Below are 23,090 nucleotides of genomic sequence, written 5' to 3'. Positions count from 1 at the left end.
AAGAGTTTAGGCTCTTCAAAAAATATATGCCCCTGTTGAATAGAAAGGCAGAACTAAAATAAGATTTCAAAAAGATTATCAAATAATGGGGCTTAATAAAGAAGAAAATTAAGAGAACTGAACACAAATACCAGAAAAAGCAAAGAATATGAAATAAATTGGAAAGTCAGCAAAAAGCGACATAGCAAGCCTAAGGAAAAGAACAAAAAAACATTGTGACAAAGAGATAAATGGGATCACCTTGCATTCAAGTATTCAAAGATAGAGATGCTTTATTTTTTCAGTTTTCCTAGAGGAAGGTGAAAGAGGCTGAAATTACTCCACAGAGACCGGTATCCCATCACCAAGTCACCCTTCATTGAGACATGGAGAGTCGTTGACACTGATCCAGCTCCCTCAGAGCCAGCTCTCAGAGTGAACAAAATGTCTGACATTCCTGTTCCTTTTTTTTTGTTTGTTTCCTTTAAAACCCCCACACTACCGCCTAACTGCGGTAGTGCTTATTTTTTTTCCCCAGCACCCATGTTGTGTGTGTGCAGGTGTGAGACACGGTGAAAGACACAAGGTGCACGGATCTTTATTCACTTCCACCATCAGGAAGAAATGAAACACCCGAGTGGCTGGTGACAAGCAGTGCCCTTCACATCAAAGGGCAATGCTGTGTGATCAAAACAGTAAAGGGGAGGGCAGGGATTAAATCAAAATAGAGTTGGAGGGGGAAATAATGCACTCTACTCCCTGCGGCGCCCACCTCTCCCTGAACAACCCCAGGATGTTAGTGGAGACCGCGTGCTCCTTCTCCAAAGACACCCGGGCTCTAATGTTACTGCGGAAGAGGGGCAGGCAGTCGGCCTTAACGACCCCCTCCACGGCCCGCTGCCTGGACCTGTTGATGGACAGTTTGGCCAGGCCCAGGAGCAGACCCACGAGGAGATCTTCAGACCTGCCCTCCCTCCTCAGTACCAGGTGCCCGAAGATCAGGAGCGTGGGACTGAAGTGCAACCAAAAGCAGAGGAGGAGGTTTTTAAGAAAATCAAAAAGGGAGTGCAAACGCCCACACCCAATATATACATGGTCCACGGACTCCACAGCGCCACAGAACAAGCAGTTGGGCTGGGAGCCCGAGAACCACCGCAATCTGCAGTTGCAGGGGACCACTGCGTGCAGCACCCTGCACCCCAGATCCCCGAGAGAAAGGGGGAGGATTCCCGCATAGAGAGACCTCCACTGGGGATCCCCACCGCCCGGTGGCAAATGGGCACGCCAAGGCGTGTCTGGACGGTGGATGAGGGAGAAGAGGTGGATGGTGTGCAGCAGAAGTCTGTACAGGGCCCGCCTTTTTACGTCCTTGAAAGGGACAAAATTAAAATTCCGGGGGCGGCTCAGGTTGTGGGGCACAGGTTCCCATGGGAATTACGGGACCTTGGGGCCAATGTGAAATTCTGTCCGGGCTGGGGTAAGCGCAGATGGGATTCCACCGCATATCTGAGCATCCTCCAACTGGTGCACTACGTCGGGTCCGAGCACCGACGTATTAAGGTGTCGGATGGCGGTGGCCACGTACCGGACATCTACCACTGCCCTGCTCACTATGTCGTGCGGCAGCCTCCAGCCCAGGCCCCCGGCACCCAGCACGTCCCCAACCCTGGTCGCCCTCACCGCCACGGCCCTCCCCTCCGATAGCGGCTCTCCTGTTCTTATCTGTCAGCCAGGGCTCCACACCAGATTAACAGCCCCAATCAAGGAACTCATATTCTATGAGGTCCACCTGGCTGACCTCATTACAATCCTGTATCTCTCACCCTCTGAGTCCAAGGACATAGGTCGAGTTTTTTTTTGTAGCTCCTCCTGAGGCATTTAGCATCGGATCGGGTTCCTCCAACTCTGTCTCCATGTGGGCAGCGTGTAACACACGGTAGCTCAGCTCTGGTGCCCAAAGTGCCTCCGAAGAAAGTCATTCTCCTTGTCAGGCGACAAAGGCATCAAGGCAGCAATGTCTGCCATGACCATCTCAGATTCTGAGTAATCTTCAACAATTGAAGGAAAGGGGGAATCCACGGGTTCCAGAATAGTCAGAATGGCTCATCGAGGGGCAGGGCACATATTGCTCCCGCACAAATTGTGAGTTTGCAGTTTTCATGTGGTCCTCGTGCTCGTTCATACATCACTGGACCTGACCCCATGTCAACCATGCCACTTACCCATGCAGCGATCCACCCATCCCTACACCAAGCATCGTGCCATGAAGTAAATTATCTCTCTTGCTTTGGGGGGGTTTTGTGTCCAGCACTGAGATTCCTGATAGCGTTTCACCAACTCTCCCCACTACCACCACCGCGCCCCCCCCCCCCCCCGCCCCCGGTTCAGCAAGATCACATTCAACCTTCTTCTCATTTGGAATTCAGCTGGAACTATCCCTGTAGCTGCATGAGGTGTGGTCCTATAATTAAGAAGGAACTGGGACAGTTTGGTATCTGGTGAAGCTATAGGCTGTATATTTAAGCCTGCCTTCAAAGTTTCGGCTACTCTTTCAGTCAGATTACTGGATGATGGATGGTTTGGAGCTGACCTTATATGTTGAATATCATTTGACTTTAGGAAATACCCAAATTCCCAGCTGGCAAACAACAGCCCATTATCTGTGACCAACACTTCTGGGAATCCGTGTACTGCAAAAGACACAGTTTTTCTCTTATTGTCCTATGTTTGATGAACTAACTCTTCACACATCCAGCCACTTTGACTGGACATCTACAATGACTAGGAATATTGAGCCCATGAAAGGACCTGCGTAGTCGATGTGGAACTGACTCCAGGGTTTACCCAGCTATTCCCACGATTGTGGGGAGTTGCTAGTGGTAACCTTTACCCTTACTGGCACTCTAGACACTGCCCCACCATCGGAACTATGTGTGCATCCAATTCTGGCCACCAGATATAACTTCTCAAAAACAACTTCTTTTTGGAAACCCCTGGATGATCCTGGTGGAGTTCTGCCAGTATCTAGCAGTGACCTTTGCTTGGGACAATCACTCTTGCTAACTATAATAATGTGCATCCTCTACTGTGACCTGGTCTCTCCCAGTCCAAAAAGGTTTCAATTCTGGTTGCGACGGCCCTTTGGTTCCCCCCATCACCACCAACTGTTTCAGTTTTTCCAGGATGTATCTTTCTGCATCCAAAGTCTGATATTGTCAGCTGTGATTGGAAGTGTGTCCAGAAATTTTAAAACTATTACAGACTTGTCCAGTGGCACTACCACCAATGATGTACCTGCAAGCAGGAGGCGGCTCAATGGATCTGCATTTGCCACTTGGCCTCCCGTACTGTGTTCGTACTTGAAGTTATATGCAGCTAGTATTAGAATCTGAATTCAGCCTGAAGCTATGGGCAGCACTGCCTTGTCTTCTTTACGCAGACTAACAGAGGTTCATTATAAAGGCATTGGTGGAATATCCTGACTCTAAATATGACCACCAAAACTTTCTTCCCTATCTGGACGTATTTCCGCTCTGCATTAGCCAAAGTCCAGGATGCATGTGCTATTGGTTGTTCCCTTTTTTTTCGGCCACCTATGAGTTAATACTACACCAATATTATATGGGGGCATCGCATGTCAATACCAAATCTCACTTAGGATCAGAGGGTTCCAACACCTGACAGGGTGATAGCTGTTTCTTCACTTCTTTGAAAGCCAAGACTTGACTACTCAATGATTTCCGAGGCTGACCCTTTTTTGAGAGTTGATGGAAATGTGCCAGGATGGAGGCCAGGTTATATATGAACTATCCGTAATAATTCACCAGCTCAAGCAAAGACTCCGGTCCAGATGAGGGAGCTGGGCCACCTTTGATCGCCCTCACTTTATTTTTCAATGAGTGGAACCTGGTCTTGTCAGCTGTGTACTTGAGGTGGCTGGAACACATAGTTTTCTCAAAGGCGCATGCCCACCTGGGAGAAATGTCTAAGAACTATGTCCAAGTTCTCTAGGTGCTTTTTTTTTTATTTTTTACACTGACTGTGGCCAAGCCGGCATACAGTCAGTCCCCTAATCTGAGGAGACTCTAAATCTCCTATTTACATTTTTTTCACTGAAGAGATTCTAAGTTTCCTGGCTATTCTTTTTTTTCCCCCTTACCCCCACACCACAGCCTAACTGCGGTAATGCATATTTTTCCCCAGCACCCATGGCGTGTGTATGCGGGTGTGAGACACAGTGAAAGACAACAGGTATACAAATCTTTATTCCATTTCCACCACCAGGAAGAAAGGAAACACCCAAGTGGCCAGTGACAAGCAATGCCCTTCTCATCAAAGGTGTGTGATCAAAAAGTGAGGGGGATGATAGGGACTAAATCAAAATAGAGTTGGAGAGGGAAATAACACTCCACTCCCTGCGCTGCCCACCTCTTATGTGCTCTTTATTTGTCTTCCTGTTATTAGCATGTCATCCATTAGAACCAGGTGACCATTTAACCAGATGTTTATCTTGATTGGTTCTGAATTTGCTGTTGCTAACCAATTTAATTGTTCCAAACCAGATGTAGGTGGACTTTCCAAGGTATGCACTCTCCTGGATCTAGCCTCTCTTACTCAATCTAGGTCGAGTGGGACTTTTTTTGTGTCTCGAATCCACACATCAGCAGCAACTACAATGGCTTGCCAGCCTGGATCCTGAAGAACATTTTAACCATGTGGCCGACGCTTGGCTTTGTTTTGAAGTTTATTGTGGAAAATCTATTGTCCCTCTGTTCTGGATAAGTCCTGAGTGAGGTTACACAAGTGCTTTCACTCAAGTGGTATTCCTCAAACTCAGTCGGCCTGGTGAGAGTGTGTCCGCTTCCATTGGAATACCCTGCAACTCATATGCTCCACTTGCCTCACCTTCCAATGATAAAGCCAGTTATAGTGCCTGCTTGAAGTCCAGTTGGGCTTCAGCTAGTAGGCACTTTTGCATGGTTACATCATTAATCCTACATACCAAACGGTCTCTCAGCATCTCAATGAGATTTAAAACAAAGTCACATGCCACTGTCTGGTGTCTTGACCTTGTCAAAAATTCTGAAACTGATTTCCCTGGTCCCCACATTGCCGAGTAAAACCAACAGTGTCTCAGAATTAGAGGAGGCTTGTTCATAATGTTCCTTAACTAAATCCATCAACCCTTCAAAGGTTTTAATATCTGGTGCTGCAGGGATTTGGGGTGGGTTTGTGAGAGTGGGAGTGAGAATGTGACAGTGGAGTCAGTTTGTGAGAGTGGGGGCGGGTTTGTGACGGGGGGTGGGTTTGTCAGAGTGGGGTCGGTTTGTGAGAGTGGGCGTGAGGTTGTAAGAATGGGAGTGATTTGTAGGAATAAGAGCTAGTTTGTGAGCGTGGAGATGTGTTTGAGAGAGTGAGGGTGGGTTTGTGAGAGTGAGGGTGGGTTTGTGAGAGTGGGGGTGTTTGTGAGAGTGGGCGTGAGGTTGTAAGAATGGGAGTGATTTGTAGGAATGAGAGCTAGTTTGTGAGCGTGGAGATGTGTTTGAGAGAGTGAGGGTGGGTTTGTGAGAGTGGGGGTGTTTGTGAGAGTGGGAGTGACAGTGTGAGGGAGGGAGTGAATTTTGAGATTGGGGCTGGGTTTGTGAGACTGGGAGAGTGTGAGCGTGGGAATAAGTTTGAGAGAGTGGGAGTGAGTATGTGATAGTGGGAGTAAGTTTGCGAGAGTAGGAGTGAGATTATGAGAGAGGTGGTGGTTTTGTGAGTGTGGGGATGGGTTTGTGAGAATGGGGTGGAGTCAGTTTGTGAGAGTGGGAGGGAGTTTGTGAGAATGGGATGTGGTTGAGGGTGAGTTTGTGCAAGTGGGGGTGAGAGTGTGAGGGGGGAGTGAGTTTGTGACAGTAGGAGTGAGTTTGTGAGAGTTGGGATGAGTTTGTGAGGGGGGGGTGTGAGAGTAGGGGTGTGTTTGTGAGGGGGGGGTTTGTGAGAGTAGGGGTGTGTTTGTGAGAGTAGGGGTGGGTTTGTGAAAGTGGGGGTGTGTTTGTGAGAGTGGGGATGGGTTTGTGAGAGTAGGGGTATGTTTGTGAGAGTAGGGGTGGGTTTGCGAAAGTGGGGGTGTGTTTGCGAGAGTGGGGGTGTGTTTGTGAGAGTGGGGGTGGGTTTGTGAGAGTGGGGGAGAGGTTTGTGAGAGTGGGTGTAGGTTTATGAGAGTGGTGTTGTGTAAGGAGGAGTTGGCATGTGGTCCTTTAGCAGTAATGTGTGAATGAGGACCTAAAAGGTAAAAACAATGACTGCAGATGCTGGAAACCAGATTCTGGATTAGTGGTGCTGGAAGAGCACAGCAGTTCAGGCAACATCCAAGTAGCTTCGAAATCTTGGATGCTGCCTGAACTGCTGTGCTCTTCCAGCACCACTAATCCTGAATGAGGACCTGGCCTGGGGTGGAAATTTATTCAGGCGATAGGAACCTTCGCAGCCAACTGGAGAGCCACCAGTTGTGCTGTCACTCCCAAGGAAGGTGGATCTAACCACACAGCATTCTGGGATTGCCCACGCTACCAGCCAGCCTTCGCTCTGACTGGTCAGATGGGGACAACAGTCCTACCCAGTGACAGTCGCCAGCCATCAGAGATCAGCATTCAGAGAAGGCAATGGCTGTTGTTGAGATAATGCAGGACTCAGCAGTGAGGTGAGAGACGTGTATTTGAGGGACATTTCTGAGGCTGAGGCTTATGTAGAAAGGGATGCAGCAGAATGGCTCTTAGTGGACACCCCCTTGTCCCATATCCTGTCCCTCAATCAAAGCACTGACTCCCTTTCAGCAAGGCAGGCCCCTTTCTTCGTTCCCCTTACCCTTCCACTCCATCCAGCCTCTCCCGTCTCCCTACATGAACAAGCTGTGTTGCAACATGTCCACCAGCAGCTGCCTCAATCCCAGGAAGAGCTGACTGAAGCCCTGAAGTCATCATTAATCAACCACTCAAAGGTTCCAGTTGGTGGTAGGCCAGGGAAGTCAACCATGAATCACCACCCTACCCGGTGTGCTGGTGGTCAGGACAAGGGGCCTAGTCTGTATCTCCCTAACTCTCCTTCGTAAGTGAAAAGGCAAGGAAGGTTTTATTAGTTAGGTAGTGAGTCTGTGATCTTTATTATTTTTTTTAAGTTATCAATTTACTTATTTGATAATAACTTATTTTAGCTCAGTGATTTGGAGATGCTTTCCTTATATGTTTATTTTATTTGTTGTTGAGCCAGACCAGATCTCAGGCAGCTGTTGCTCGGTTTCTTGCTGAAGGGGAATGACAGACTCACAAGAAGTCTGATTGGAAAGCCAGCCAAAACAAAGAGGTTATTTTTGCTTCAAGAGAAATGGTAAAGGGTGAATTTTAGTCAAGTTTGATGGAGGGTTTCTCTCCACGATGCTGAGTGAGTACTCTTGCACCACATTACCTACATACCACGCTGCAGTGGCAACCCACTCATTATATTCTCTCACTATTCACAGGCAGAAATGTTCGTCACTGCTGGGGTTTCCCAAGAATCCTGCCAATGGTGCCATCTTTAAAGGCCAGCCATGCGGCTGGTCCAGACCTGGCTGTCCTCAGTTACCCTGCATGGTTCCTGCTAATTCCCAGGACCTGTCAGACAGAAGCTAGCTGGCACCTCCCTTCGCTGACGAGGTACTGGAGTCCTGGTGGATTGGCTGGGAGCTGTTGCATGGTCACTGCCCATGGAGTGTACCCTGAGATGTTGGTGACTGATGGAGGTCTGGGAGAGCTGGAATCCCCAGGTTTACCATTCTGCCTTTCACATCAGGAACTGTCAACGTCTCGTTTCTCTCCGGCAGGTGGGAGAATGGGAAACTGCATACCAATGAGGCAGATGATGTGATAATGAGATGTTAATACATGGTAATAGGTTTCTCACTGCTGACAATCTCATCCCACCATTCAGCACTGGGTTGGAAAATGGGACTTACTGCTCTCCACATTGGGAATCTCCTCACTATCGCAGTCACACAATTCTCCAGATTTTCTTGTCAATGCTCACGTTGTTCAGAGCCTGGGAGGATTCCATCCTAAGTGTCTGAAATACTCAGCGTGTAACAAAAAACGAAGTCCGTGACTCTTAGTCCGAACTAGCACTGATGACCGCACTGACCATGATTCTCTTTACACTGATGCTCTCTGGACTGCTGAGCATTTTTGCTGCTTCCTCTTTATATTTCCAATTTCGCTGTCTGCAGGACACTTGTAAGTGTGGTTAGTTTCAACTTAAAATGAGAAATATTTATCATCCATTGCAAAGTGTGATTTTTCTATTAACAAAGCCCATTTGTTCGGATACAAAAAGGCACATTTGGCATCTGCATTGCCTTAGGAATAACTGTGGCATAGAGTAATACATTATTTTCATAAAATTAGTGAGTGCTCTATTTAATAAAATATGACAGCCTGATATAAGTCTAGGTTTAAAAAAATGGATCTGCTAGGTGAAAATAAAAAACTGAGGCGATATCTGGATGCTTTCCTTTCTTTGCGGCACTCAGTGTCTGCATTTCAATGTGGCAGAATAGTGTGATTTTGGTTTGGTACATCTTTGAAGGTATGAGTTGACTAAACAGTGGTCAGATTCTCAATTCAAGCCTGAAGGTCATGGAATCAAACATGCCAGAGACTTGGACACAGAAATTTAGACTGATCTTGCACCATAGCACTGAAGGAATGAGTGCTGCACTGCCCGAGGTGTTATCTGTCAGATGAAATAGGTAAAAATAATGACTGCAGATGCAGGAAACCAGAGTCTAGATTAGAGTGGTGCTGGAAAAGCACAGCAGTTCAGGCAGCATCCGAGGAGCAGGAAAATTGATGTTTCGGGCAAAAGCCCTTAATCAGAGTGCCTGCAGAGTGGAGAGATAAATGAGAGGGGGGTGGGGGTGGGGAACAAATAGCATAGAGTACAATAGATGAATGGGGGTGGGGATGGAGGTGATAGGTCAGGGAGGAGGGGGGGAAAGTAGCAAAGAGTAGAGTGGGTGAATGGGGGTGGGGATGAAGGTGATAGGTCAAGGAGGAGGGAGGAGTGGATAGGTGGAAAGGAAGATAGGCAGGTAGGACAGGTCATGGGGACAGTGCTGAGCTGGAGGTTTGGAACTGGGATGAGGTGGGGGAAGGGGAAATGAGGAAACTGGTGAAGTCCACATTGATACCCTGGGGTTGAAGTGTTCCGAGGTGGAAGATGAGGCGTTCTTCCTCCAGGCATCGGGTGGTGAGGGAGCGGGGGTGAAGGAGGCCCAGGACCTCCATGTCCTCGACTGAGTGGGAGGGGGAGTTGAAATGTTGGGCCACTGGGCGGTGGGGTTGATTGGTGCGGCTCCAACGCATTTCATCCACATCCCGCACCTCCGCCCTCAGACCACCCCTCCAACCGTAACAAGGACAGAACGCCCCTCCGGGTGCTCACCTTCCACCCTACCAACCTTCGCATAAACCACATCATCTAACGACATTTCCGCCACCTCCAATGGACCCCACCACCAGGGATATATTTCCCTCCTCACCCCTTTCCGCCTTCCGCAAAGACCGTTCCCTCTGTGACTACCTGGTCAGGTCCACGCCCCCAACAACCCACCCTCCCGTCCTGGCACCTTCCCCTGTCACCGCAGGAATTGCAAAACCTGCACCCACACCTCCATCCAAGGCCCCAAAGGAGCCTTCCACATCCATCAAAGTTTTACCTGCACATCCACCAAAGTTTTACCTCCACATCCACCAATATTATTTATTGTATCCGTTGCTCCCGATGCAGTCTCCTCTACATTGGGACTAGACACCTCCTAGCAGAGCGCTTTAGGGAACATCTCCAGGACACCTGCACCAATCACCACACCGCCCTGTGGCCCAACATTTCAACTCCCCCTCCCACTCTGCCGAGGACATGGAGGTCCTGGGCCTCCTTGGCCGCTCCCTCACCACCCGACGCCTGGAGGAAGAACGCCTCATCTTCCGCCTCGGGAAACTTCAACCCCAGGGCATCAATGTGGACTTCACCAGTTTCCTCATTTCCCCTTCCCCCACCTCACCCCAGTTCCAAACTTCCAGCTCAGCACTGTCCCCATGACCTGTCCTACCTGCCTATCTTCCTTTCCACCTATCCGATCCACCCTTCTCTCTGACCTATCACCTTCATCCCCACCCCCACTCACCCATTGTACTCTTTGCTACTTTCTCCCAGCCCCACCCTCCTCTCATTTATCTCTCCACTCTGCAGGCACTCTGCCTCTATTCCTGATTAAGGGCTTTTGCCCGAAAACTCTGCTCAGTATCACATTGCCATTTGTGGGAGCTATGTGTAAATCGGTTGCCACCAATGAGTTTCCTATTTTACAAAAATAAATGCATATTAAATGTACTTCATCGGCTATAAAGCACAGTGGGAAAGTATTTTGTGATGAATATCCAGCCTATGATTCATAAGTTTTAGAATACAATGTTTTAAGTGAAAGTAAGTGAGACATTTGGTTACAAATTTGATAAACGTAACTCCAACATAAATGCCGCTTAAAGATGCCGAGAGTTACTTACAATTAGAAACAAAATCTTCAAGGTCAGAATCAACGAGGAGAAAGTGAGCACTGCAGGTGCTGGAGATTAGAGTCGAAGAGGGTGGTGCCGGAAAAGCACAGCCAGTCAAGCAGCATCTGAGGAGCAGGAGAGTCGAAAATTCCGATGAGGAGCTTATGCTCAATACCTTGACTCTCCTGCTCCTCAGATGTTGCCTGACCAGCTGTGCTTTTTCAGCACCGCACTTTTCGACATCTTCAAGGTCAGAGTGCAGTATAAACACTGAACAACAGATGACCCATTTCTTGACATTTTGATAGAGAGGCTAGGTGTTTATCATTATCTCCATAAAAGGAGCTAAAAGCTGGCAGGTCTGGTAAACAGGGTTATGCAACGTAATTTGAGTCAGAAATTATTGACATGGGTTACAAAATAAGACCTTTGTTGAAGGTAAAATAATTGATTTTTATTTTGTTTGAGACCATTCAAAGAATATCCTTTTGTTATGGAAATGGGCTGTCAGGGCAGAAGATGTTTTTTTCTTGAAGTTATCTTGGTGTGTGCTCTGAAAGTAGGTAGTTGCAATTTTGCTTTGTTGCAGGCTACAGCTGACTGAAGTAAGACAGCCAATGGGCGATGATTGTTAGCCAGGCCTGCACTTTAAGCAGAGAAAGTATTAACTTTATTATTCAGCGCATGGAATGGAGGTAGGAGCCAGGAAAAGACTTTGTAGTTTCTACTTAGAAGAGGTACTTGTCTTAAACAAGATTTGGTGTAAAATGTCATATTTGTATAATTGTTTGCAACTATAAACTGAAATTGAACAGATTGCTAGAACTGGAATACCAGGATAGGTTTTGCAACTTGAAAATCAAACATTGCATTTTGTTCAGTTATGCAATACAATGTTGCCTTTTGAAGGCAACAAAAGGGAGCTTTTAAGACTGAACAGTACTAAGAATTTTTTGAGTTAAGGAAATTCTACCTGGCAATTTCCCACTGATTGGTAAGAATGGAATTCTAAAAAGGCATTAGAAAAAGCTTTAAAAATATTTACACAAGAACAAAACTATTCTCCTAATCAAAAGATAGTACATCACTGTACAGACAAAAACAACTTCTCATTACCGTACAAATTGCGAGGATATGAAAGGAAAAGAATTCTCCACGTTGTGGGCTTGTGTTTTTATCCTCAGAATTTGATCTGCACTGTTTATATTCTGTATATGTCTTCAACTGTTAGTCCTTTATTTGTCTAAATTCTGCTTAAGAACTTTCAAGGCTATCATTCACATTGAGTGAATCTTTAAAATTCTCGACTCCAGAGGGCTGTGGAAGCTCAGTCATCAAGTAACATCAACGCAGAGATTGATCATTTCTAGCTTCTAATGACATGAAAGGATAAGGGGATAGTATGGGAATATGGCATTGAGGTGGATGATCAGCCATGACCTGGAGTGGCAGAGCAGGCTTGAGGGGCTGAATGGCCTCATTCTGTTCCTCTGTTCCAATAAATGTAAACATTTCACACAATCACTGACGTGTTGCAGTGTAGAAGGAAGCTTTTCTGCACAGACTTTCCCAATGAGCATTCTGACTCTGCCCAATTCTCCTTCCATTTCAACCATGCCCCAACACATTGCTTCTATTCAAATGATCACCCAATGCCCTTTTGACAGGCTCAGCTGATCCTGCCTCCACTACACTTACAAATGGTGCATTCCATATTGTAACTCCTGATTGTGTGAAAAAGGCTTATCCTGCATCATATTTGCCAAGTCTGTAAATCACATAATTCTGTGCCTTCTCTTAGGAGTGGAAACAACTCCTCCCTATCTATTCAATACCAACTTCTCATGATTTTGGAAACTTCTATCAGATCTCTTCTTAGCTTTCTTCTCTTGAAGAAAAACAGCCCAACCTCTGCAAGCTATCCTTATAGAGTCATACAACACAGAAACAGACCCTTCAGACCAACCAGTCCATGCCAAATGTAATCCCAAACTAAACTTGCCTCTCCTGCCTGCTCCGGGCCCATATTCCTCCAAACCTTTCCTCTTCATGTACTCAGCCAACTGGGTTTGAAACATTGTAATTGTGCCCACATCGACTGAGGTTTCTCATCCCCTTGAACCATTTTTGCATGTCTCTTCGGTACTCTCTCCAATCCTCCCCGTTAGTGTGGCGCCTAGAACTGTACACAATCCACCAACTGAGGTGGAGTAAGTGTTTTGCATAAATTCAGCATAACCTCCTTTCTCTCATACTCTCTGCCCCTATTAATAAAGCCAGGGTACTGTGTGATTATGAACTACTTTCTCCATCTGTCTTGCACCTTCAATGATCTATGCACATGTATTAGATTAGATTAGATTAGATTACTTACAGTGTGGAAACAGGCCCTTCGGCCCAACAAGTCCATACCACCCCGCCGAAGCGCAACCCACCCATATCGCAACCCACCCATATCCCTACATCTACCCCTTACCTAACACTACGGGCAATTTAGCATGGCCAATTCACCTGACCTGCACATATTTGGAGTGTGGGAGGAAACCGGAGCACCCGGAGGAAACCCACGCAGACACTGGGAGAATGTGCAAACTCCACACAGAGAGTCGCCTGAGGCGGGATTTGAACCCGGGTCTCTGGTGCTGTGAGGCAGCAGTGCTAACCACTGTGCCACCGTGCCGCCCACATGTACTCCAGGTCCTGCGCCCCTTGTACCTCCTATTTTCTACGTCTTTCAAGGTTCTTCTAAACAAAGTGCATCAGCTCACTCTGCTCCACAGTGAAGTTTGTCTGCCCCCTATCTGCCCACTTCCCCAACTTGTTCATGTCCTTTTGGAGTATGACTCTGTCCTCCTCACAGTTAGCCTGCTTCTGGTCACCCACAAGCTTTGAAATCGTTCCCTGCACATCAAAATCTATAACATTTATATTTATCCAAAAAAGCAAGGGTCCCAACACCTACCCAGGTGAGGTCCATTCCAAACCATCCACCAGCCCAGAAAATATCCATGGAACATTATTTTCTGTTTTCTATCAGACAACCAATCTTGTATCCACGCTGCCACCTCTTTAATCCAATGAATTTGGACTTTTCTCACAAACTTCTGATATGAAGTGTTTGTTTTGAAAAATTTATCTCATATGGTCATAAAAAATAATTATTCTTCAAAATGCAAGATAAAGAAAAGACTATTGTTACTTTTTTCCAATTTTTTTAGCTGTGCTCATTCCTTGCCTGACATTGCGTTCCTAGTTGCTTATAATAATAGTGAGTCTGCATGTTAACTGGGTGAGTTAAGCCAATCTCAGCTGTCTCAAGCACAGCACTGAGGGGACAGTGCACAGTCAGTAGGTGGAGTGAAACAAAACCCCCACGGGTCATGAGCTGAGTCTTAAAAGCCCCTGACATCATCTGAAGGGTCACAATTTCACTTGGTGTCCAACACTGCCCTCTTAACCAGCGTCGTCAAAACAAGCAGATTGACTCATCATTCAGCTCATGGCTGTGTTGAGGGATCATGATGAAGAATGAGATCACATCGGCCTACACAGCAACAAATGAAGTTATGTGAAGCACTTTGTATAGGGACTTGGTTAGTTGGACAGCAGGTTTGTGGTGGAGGCCAACAACATGGGTTCAATTCCCGAAATGATAACTGCACTCGGCCCATATCTTTTTAATCCTTTCCTATCCATGTATTTGTCCAAATGCCTTTTAAATGTTGTTAATGTACCTGCCTCAACAACTTCCGCTGGCAGCTCATTCCATACGCATACCATCCTTTGTGTAAAAAAGTTGCCCTTCGGGTTCTTTCTCCTCTAACTTTAAACTGATGTCATCTAGTCCTCTATTCCCCAAACCTGGGAAAAAGACTGAGTGCATTTACCCTAACCATGCCTCTCATGATCTTATACACCTCTATAAGGTCCCCCTCAGTCTCTTAAGTTCTAAAGAAAAAAAGGAGAAATAAAAAGGTACTTTTACCATGAAGATCACTCTTTCTTAACCTCTTCTCTTGCCATGCTGACCCTCAGATTAAACCACCACCTGGTTTACAATGCTGGTTTACAATGCAGAGTGACACTAACAGCATGGGTTTAATTCCCACCCTGGTTAAGGTTACCATGGAGGCCTCAACCTTGCCCCTAACCTGAGGTGGGGGTGACCCTCAGGTTGTTTTACCATCTCAACAAGGCAAGGGAATAGGGAATACATGCTGAATGGTAGGTCCCTGGGAAGCACTGAGGATCAGAGGCACCCTGCATGTTCACTGGCCCCTTAAGGTATCAGGACAGGTAGATAAAGTGATCAAGAAGGCAGATGGAATACTCCCTTTATTAGTCAAAGCATTGAGTTTAAGAGCAGGGAGGTTATGCTGGAACTGTATGAAAAGTTGCGGTTAGGCCACAGCTAGAGTACTGTATGCAGTTCTGGAATCCACACTACAGGAGGGATGTGTTTGCACTGGAGAGGGTGCAGAGGAGATTTTGCAGGATATTGTCCGTGTTGAAGAGTTTTATTTATGAAGAGAGGTTGGAAAACTGAGGTTGTTTTCCTCAGAGCACAGGAGATTGAGAGGGGACATAATTGAGATGTACAAAATTATGAGGGTATGGACAGACAGGAAGAAAGATTTCTCCTGATAGATGGATCAATGACCAGGGGCAGGGATTGAAAGGAAGGGGTGAAAGGTCTAGAGATGGGTTGGAGAATCTGAGCTACAAGGAGATGCTGAACAGGCTGGGGCTGTTTTCCCTGGAGCGTCGGAGGCTGAGGGGTGACCTTATAGAGGTTTACAAAATTATGAGGGGCATAGATGGGATAAATAGACAAAGTCTTTTCCCTGAGGTCAGGGAGTCCAGAACTAGAGGGCATAGGTTTAGGGTGAGAGGGGAAAGATATAAAAGAGACCTAAGGGTCAACTTTTTCACGCAGAGGGTGGTACGTGTATGGAATGAGCTGGCAGAGGATGTGGTGGAGGCTGGTACAATTGCAACATTTAAGAGGTATTTGGATGGGTATATGAATAGGAAGGGATTGGAGGGATATGGGCCGGGTGCTGGCAGGTGGGACTAGATTGGGTTGGGTTATCTGGTCGGCATGGACGGGTTGGACCGAAGGGTCTGTTTCCATGCTGTACATCTCTATGACTCTATGTGAGGAAAAACCTTTTCACTCAGAGGATGGTGGGAACCTGGAACTCACTGCTTGTGAGGGTGATAGAGTAGAAACCCTCATAACATTGAAGAAGTATTTAGATATGTACTTGCAACATCAAAACATAAAAGGTTACTGGCCAAGTGCTGGAAATGGGATTAGAATAGTTAGAATAGATTAGTTGTTTTTGACCAGCATGGATACAATGGACCGAAGGACCATTTTCTGTGCTGTGGATCACAATGGCTCAATCTTTCATGTGTCTCTAGTGAGTGAGCAGCCCAATGGTCTTCTGGGATTATGGCATTGTTACTTATTGAGTCATAGAATCCTCCAACACAGAGACAGGCACTTTGGCCTAATCTGAACCATGCTGACCAAACTGTCCGTCCACACTAACCCCATTTCCCTACACTTGGCCCATTTCCTTTTAATCCTTTCTTATCCATGTATTTATCCAAATGCCCCTTAAATGTTGTCAATGTACCTGCTTCAACAACTTCTGCTGGCAGCTCATTCCATATGCATGCCATCCTCTGTGTAAAAAAGCTGCCCTTCAGGTTCCCTTTTATTCTCTCCCCTCTAACTTTAAACTGATGTCATCTAGTCCTTGATTCCCCATCCCTGGGAAAAAGACGGAGTGCTTTTACCCTAACCATGCCTCTCATGATCGTACACACCTCTATAAGGGTCCCCCCCTCGGTCTGTTAAGCTCCAAAGAGAAAAGAGAAAACAAAAGGTACTTTTACCCTTAAGCACTTTGCAAAGTGGATATGACTAATGCCTGTTAAAGTGTAAGCATTTGTTATTTGACCAGTTGGAAGAAGGGAGAGAAAGTGACCAGTAATGAAACATCCGTGATCTGAAGCATTGAGCAGTTACAAGGCGATCATAGTAAGAATCACAGATGATCTGGCCCCAATTTCAAGATGAGCTGCAATAACTCGAAAAGTTCAAATCCCTGCTACAAATAAAGTACAAAATCAAAAAAGTATCCATCCTAAAATCTCAAAATTAAATGGATCCGAAATGGTAAATTTCTCCCAGAGAGTATTCATTTTGCTCAGCATTATTGATTTATTAAAAAGAAAAAGCAGGTCACATAGCATTAATAAGAGCAAGATATTTATTGAAGCAGTGATGTAATAGGTGAGGAATGTGTGTTATATAGTTCAGGTGCCATTACACTATGCGGGGAAAACAGATTAATAGTGTTAGATAAATCCCTTGAGACTTATTAATATCCATAAGATTAACTACGCAGTTATGGATGAGATGTCACTGCTGAATTGAAGGTGTTTATATGAAGTGCATGTTAAACAATATGAATTGCACTATGGTCTACATTTTGATATCAACACAACAATTGAGAAACAGTGGATTGAAGATCTGTACTTCTGTCTTAGCTTCAATACAAGACAAATTAAACAAACAGCATCATTATTTTACGGCAAATCAGCGTGGTACTATTTAAAGATGAAAATTGGTAACATCTCGATCTTTTGGAGATTATGTATTCACCCAACAAATAAGGCATGCAAACAGCAGAATTTTAAACTGGGCTGCTAAAAAATAAGTCATAAAATTTGCATCAAACTCTATTATGCAAATGACTGGCTACAGTGAAGCGCTTATTTATAAAGCTATATTTATTCAACTGTTTCATAAGTGAGGATTTTTCCAAAACACAAACAAAACCATAAAATCAGATGTCTATTCTAAAAAATCAAAAATATGTTTTCTTTTTATGGAGAGTAACTATTAAGAAAAATAAATCTAATAGGTTCAGCAAATATTTCAATATACTCACAGTCATTAAGAATACTCCCGAGAACATTTTGCTTTGGGAAATGAGAAAGAAAAGAAATGCACTCACCTGTGTATTAATCTGAATAAGAAAGATCTAAAACAAAACCTAAGCAGGGGTGAGAAGCCATCTATTTGTCACTGATAATATTTCATTTTTTGTATATTTTATTCAGCGTTTTTAATAGCCCCCAAATCTCACTGCACTTCTTCCGTCTTCGATGTTATGCCATTGTGTGAAAAACATTATCGCACCAGGGTTTAATATTAGGTATGGTTTAAAGCCTCCACATCAAGCATTATCTCTGCAATATGTTTATTCAGATTTCTCTCTGCAAAATTCCATATCTTTCCATGTTTACAAAGCTGCAGTATTTTTCCTTGACAGCTGAAACATTAGTGTTAAATGTTTTATACAGTATTACTTGTAAATGGCTATTCTTTTTACCAAATGTCATCAGCCAAGTTGTGGTTTTGTTGAATGTAATACAGTATTAGTCTTTTCTCTTCCCATTTTCACTTCTATTAGTGAAGCCTGAACGTTTATACTAGTGGGTATTCCATTTGCCAGAACAATTACAGTATGACAAATGGCACATCAATGTAATCCATCTCTTAGCCCTTGACAGGAAACCTATACACAGGACTGCCATTAATTCCTGTCTGGAATCTCAGGGGTACCGTGTGTTAGTATCCATGACAACATGTAAGCCGCCTGGTGAGGATGCCACCTCTGTGTGAAGGATGGGCACATTATTGCCGCATTGGAATTTAACCCCTGACACTTGGGCCTTTACTTACTCTTTGAAAGAGGTATGGTCGTAAGCATTCCAGTCTCCACACAAAGGAAGACAACAAAGAAAAGTAAAGAAAATTTACGCCCTGCACCTAAATATAGCATCATATGGCACTTCCCTGAAGGATTCTAGAAGCATTTGTCAAGAGACAAATGTTTAAATAAAGAATATTAAGATACAATATTTACAAAAGGTCTAATTTTTTACAAAAACTGTACTTCATTCCAGGGTTTAAATTAAATCACTTGGCCTAATTTTACTACCATTTTTCAAAGTTCCGAACCTTCTGTAAGTAACTTGGGGAGTTTGTCGTTTATCCAAATAAGAGGTTGATCTGCAAGGGAATTTAAACCAATTTTGGACAAATGCTATCTGTTGTATAACGTAATGGTTTTAAAATACATTACATTGAACTGGCTTCACTCAATCTGATGATAACACACAGTGTTTGGATAGAGAATCAGCTAGTCCACTCAGAACCTACAGAGATGAAAGATGAGCAGTGGGCACCATTGCTCAAAAACCTGAAGCTAACAATGACGAACAGAATCCATTCAAACCTGGAGAAATATTTCTTTTTGAAAACATGCATGTTTGCCACTTTAAGAACATCGTCACTTCAAGAAGATAGTTGGTCAGCTGGTAAATGCAAAAACCGACGAGCAGTCAGCAGTACGGGTGGCAGCAGCAGAGTGACAGAAGCACTTGAATTAAAAACCTTCACCAACACAGGGGAAACACTATAGGCTAGTTAAAAAGCAGCAATTAGCCATACTGGGAAATGACTGAGACCTTCGATAAGAAAGTGCTGTGAGAGAAACTGGGAGCTCCAATGAGTCAAGTTAGAGATGCTTGAAGAAACAAAAGAAATTTCGCAAAGACAGTGCAAAGGTCCTGCTGGAAGGAAATGAGCAACAAAGGAGCACTTGCTCTTCAAAACCAGCACAGATGCCATCATCAGTAGGCTCCATGAGGAATGACTGCAACAGGAGAGCAGGGGTCAGAGAATGAATTTATACCAAGACCACAGTTTGGAAAACTTTATTTAAGAGGACAAAATGGCAAATTTAAAATGTTTGAAGGAAGAGTCTAACAGAAGGGTTAGACTCAGGGTTTAAAGCAATATTTGGACAGGAAAATTAATTCACAGCCAAAGAACCTTTTCTTTATATATATATTTATTGAAAAAAAATTTACACTTTTACAAAAAGAAAAAAAATTATAAAAGTACAAAACTACAGAAAAGTAGAAATAATACATTATTATATTACATTAATGTTAACAATAAACTATCTACTAATCCACGGGATACAATCATCTCATATTTACTTTACCCAAGTTAAAATAAACTCAAATGAAATGAATTACAATCCAATTAAATTATATTACATTACAATACTCCACTCACCACTTAAGCTCCCATCCACGGAGTTTTTATACCCGTATTTACCAGGCCTCCCCACCTAGAGTCCTTGGACCACCATGTACGGCCCTTGTCGCTACATAATGGCCCTAATCAGTGCCGCCAATAGTTCAATGGCTACGTAATTTAGAAAGGGCTGCCATGTCTTATAAAATTCCATGGCGCACCGTACTCATCAGATAATCTTGGGGAACGTGCTGCATCACAAGTCTGCGTCACCCCGTAAGAACCTTGAGGTTTTTCTGATATCCAGTTCATTAGAATGTTCTTCCTCACACAGTGTGTAAGAATATTAAATAACCTCTTCCCGTGCTCACCCAGAGGGGGCAGATTCGGCAGACCCAAAAGAAGGAATACCGGATCCGCCTCAACTTCAATTCCCAGGATCTTCTCCAGCTCATTCACAATGGCACCCCAGTATCCACAAATCTTGTAGCAGGACCAAAAGCAATGTGTAAGAGTGCCAATGCCAACTTTACATTTGAGACATCCTGGTAAAGATCCTTTCTTAAACTGTGCTAATCTCTCTGTTGCCATATGGGCATTGTGAAAGATCTTCAATTGCATAGCTTGTGCTTTATTGCATATTGAGATTTTCTTTACATTCTCCCACATATCCTCCCATGTTTCCGATGAGATTTCTTCCCCTAACTCCTGATTCCAGATCGCATGGAGTCTCTCCATATCCCCCAAGGCGCTCCCTCTCTGCAGATGGTATATGGTACTAACCGAGAGAGCATCCCCACATCGGAGCACTCTCCTCTCTATATCCAACTTGTAGGACTGTGCCAACAGCATGATCATCTTCTGTATATAATCCCTAACCTGGAAGTATCAGAAAAGGTCCCTATTAGGAATCCCATACTTTTGACTTAACTGGTTGAAAGACATTAAGATCTCTCCCTCGAATAAATCTCCCAAACAGGAGATTCCCTTACCCTCCCATGCTCTAAAGCCAGAGTCCATTGACCCTGGACTAAATCTTGGGGCTCCCACTAATGGGGTGAACGGCGAGGTCTTAAGCAAATTACCCTCACCTGCCACATTATCCTCCATGCTTTCACTGTATTTAAGATAATTGGGCTCTCACATTGCTCAGCCTCAGATCGCATCCTGTCCATAAGCAGTAAATTGATGAGGGGACACCTCGCCTGCAAGGCCTCAACATCAAGCCATATCGACCTCGAGTCCTTACGCACACAGTCACCTACGTATGACAGCAGGGGGCCTATTTGGTATCTCTTCAGATGTGGGAGATTTACCCCTTCCCATGTCCTGCGGAAGCAGCAACTTGGTAAATTTAATTAGGGGCCACTTACGGCACCAAATAAAGGATCCAAGCCAACCAGTGAACATCCACATTACCTGTCTGAGTAACAACAACGGGAGCATCCTCATCAGATATAACAGCTGAGGAGCTATAATCTGAGGAGCTATAATCTGGGCTATACGACCTAGCCACGATATTGGCAGCCCCTCCCACTGCTGCAAGTCCTGCTTTATCCTCTCAAACACTGTATAAAGTTATCTCTGTACAGCTGACGGAAGGTAGGGGTAATAAAAATTCCCAGGTAGAAAGAAATACTTTCTGCAACCACTGAAAAGGAGAATACGTTCCACCCTCCAGGCCCGGCACTTCCACCAATCCTCCCTCAGGCATGACATCCAACTTTGTAAAATTTATCCTGTATCCTGAAAAACTGCCAAATAATTGAATGTTTTGTGTTAGCCAGGGTATGGAATTTTCTAGGTTAGCCAGAAACAGAAGAACATCACCCGCATAAGAAGTAATTTTGTGCTCCCCAATTCCCACCTTCGGTGCCACTATTTCAGGGTCCTTCTGGATGGCCTCCGCCTATGGCTCAATTTACCAAGGTAAACAGCAGCGGTGAGAGAGGACATCCCTGTCAGCTGCCTCTCCCCCCATTAAAATTGGTCAATTTGACACCATTTGTGATAACTGCTGCCTTGGGTGCCTATATAACACTGTTACCTACCTAGTGAAGGCTCTCCCCCAAAATCAAAGCGATCTAGAACATCAAGGAAATACAACCATTCCATCTGATCAAACACCTTTTCTGCATCCTGGGAGATCACCAAACCCCGAATCAATCTCTGTTGCCATACTTGCACTATATTCAATACCCTCCTGATTTTACCACAACAGCTACAGCCATTGATAAAACCCATCTGCTCCTCTTTTATAATAACAGGCAGCACTTTTTCCAACCTAAGAGCCAGCACCTTTGATAAAAATGTTGAAGTCTACATTCAACAATGAGATGGGTCTATATGATGCACAATCCTTGGAGTCTTTCCCTTCCTTTAAAATAAGGGGGTTATTGGCCTCCCTAAGAAAGGCAGAAGGCAGTCCTGGCTACACGAATGACCATACATCTCCAGAAGTGGTTCAGCTAACATCTGTATAAACTCCTTGTAAAACTCACTCGGGAACCCCTAAGGACTAGCTGCCTTCCCACCTTGGAGCTGCCTTACCTCCTCTTGCACCTCCTGTACTGTCAGAGGTGCATTTAAAAGGGAGGTCTGCTCTGTGTTTATACTGGAGAGGTCCAGGTTTTCAAAAAAGGATTCCATTCTCACTACCCCATCCCCACAGCCCTCCAACTGGTATAACTCTGCATAGAATTCCCAAAATCTGGCATTAATCTTTTTCAGCTCGCGAATGACATTATCAGTTCTCTCCCTAATAGAAAGAGCCTATTTTTTAAGAATTGAACAAAGGGCCATGCATTGTGTTTTGGGCCGGCAAAGGTCAGAACACCATCATATTTGCCTGTGCGGAAGTGGGAAAATCTCCTTCTTGGCGGCAGATGGCAAGAAAATCCTTCAGATGATAGGAGCCACTGTTTGTTTGATGAAAAGGCAGTAAAATCCCAGCCAGTTGTACAGAGATAAAATATTTTATTTAGCCGAATTTGAAACTTGAAAGATGTAATGCATTATTTATTGCTCATTAATAGAATTTAAAGCCTTATTGGAAGCATTTCAGAAAGCATTGCCATAATATAGAATTCAGAAGCTCTCAGATTAAGAAAACACTGCAAAATGTCGATCATAACAGGGTCAAAAGTATAGAGTAACTTCAAGACAAAAGAACTTAAACAGCTTTAATTTAATGTAAGTATACAACTAAGAGGACAGCAGATTACAACTGAGTTGCAACAGAACACAAGATTGAATGTCTGGAAAAAACTATTCTCAAGGTGCAGATTTGCTTAAAGATTAAGGACTGATTTTGAAGTTGAGAAAGTTAGTACATAATTATATTCAGTGGGTTCTGTAGTAAGTGACATTATATGTCACCAAAATATCACAGAAGGAAGCACAGATTCTGT

At 44.5% G+C, this 23,090-nt stretch overlaps 1 protein-coding gene across 12 annotated transcripts in view; it reads right to left on the bottom strand.

The window, feature by feature from the left end:
- Positions 1-23,090, bottom strand: part of cux2b (cut-like homeobox 2b) — a 329,671-nt gene that overhangs the window by 221,211 nt on the left and 85,370 nt on the right. The window lies entirely within an intron of this gene.

The sequence above is a fragment of the Chiloscyllium punctatum genome, chromosome 17 (genome assembly GCF_047496795.1).
Source record: "Chiloscyllium punctatum isolate Juve2018m chromosome 17, sChiPun1.3, whole genome shotgun sequence".
Taxonomy (NCBI): domain Eukaryota; kingdom Metazoa; phylum Chordata; class Chondrichthyes; order Orectolobiformes; family Hemiscylliidae; genus Chiloscyllium; species Chiloscyllium punctatum.
The sequence above is the reverse complement of the archived record's forward strand: the minus strand, read 5'-3'. Positions and strand labels throughout refer to the sequence as shown.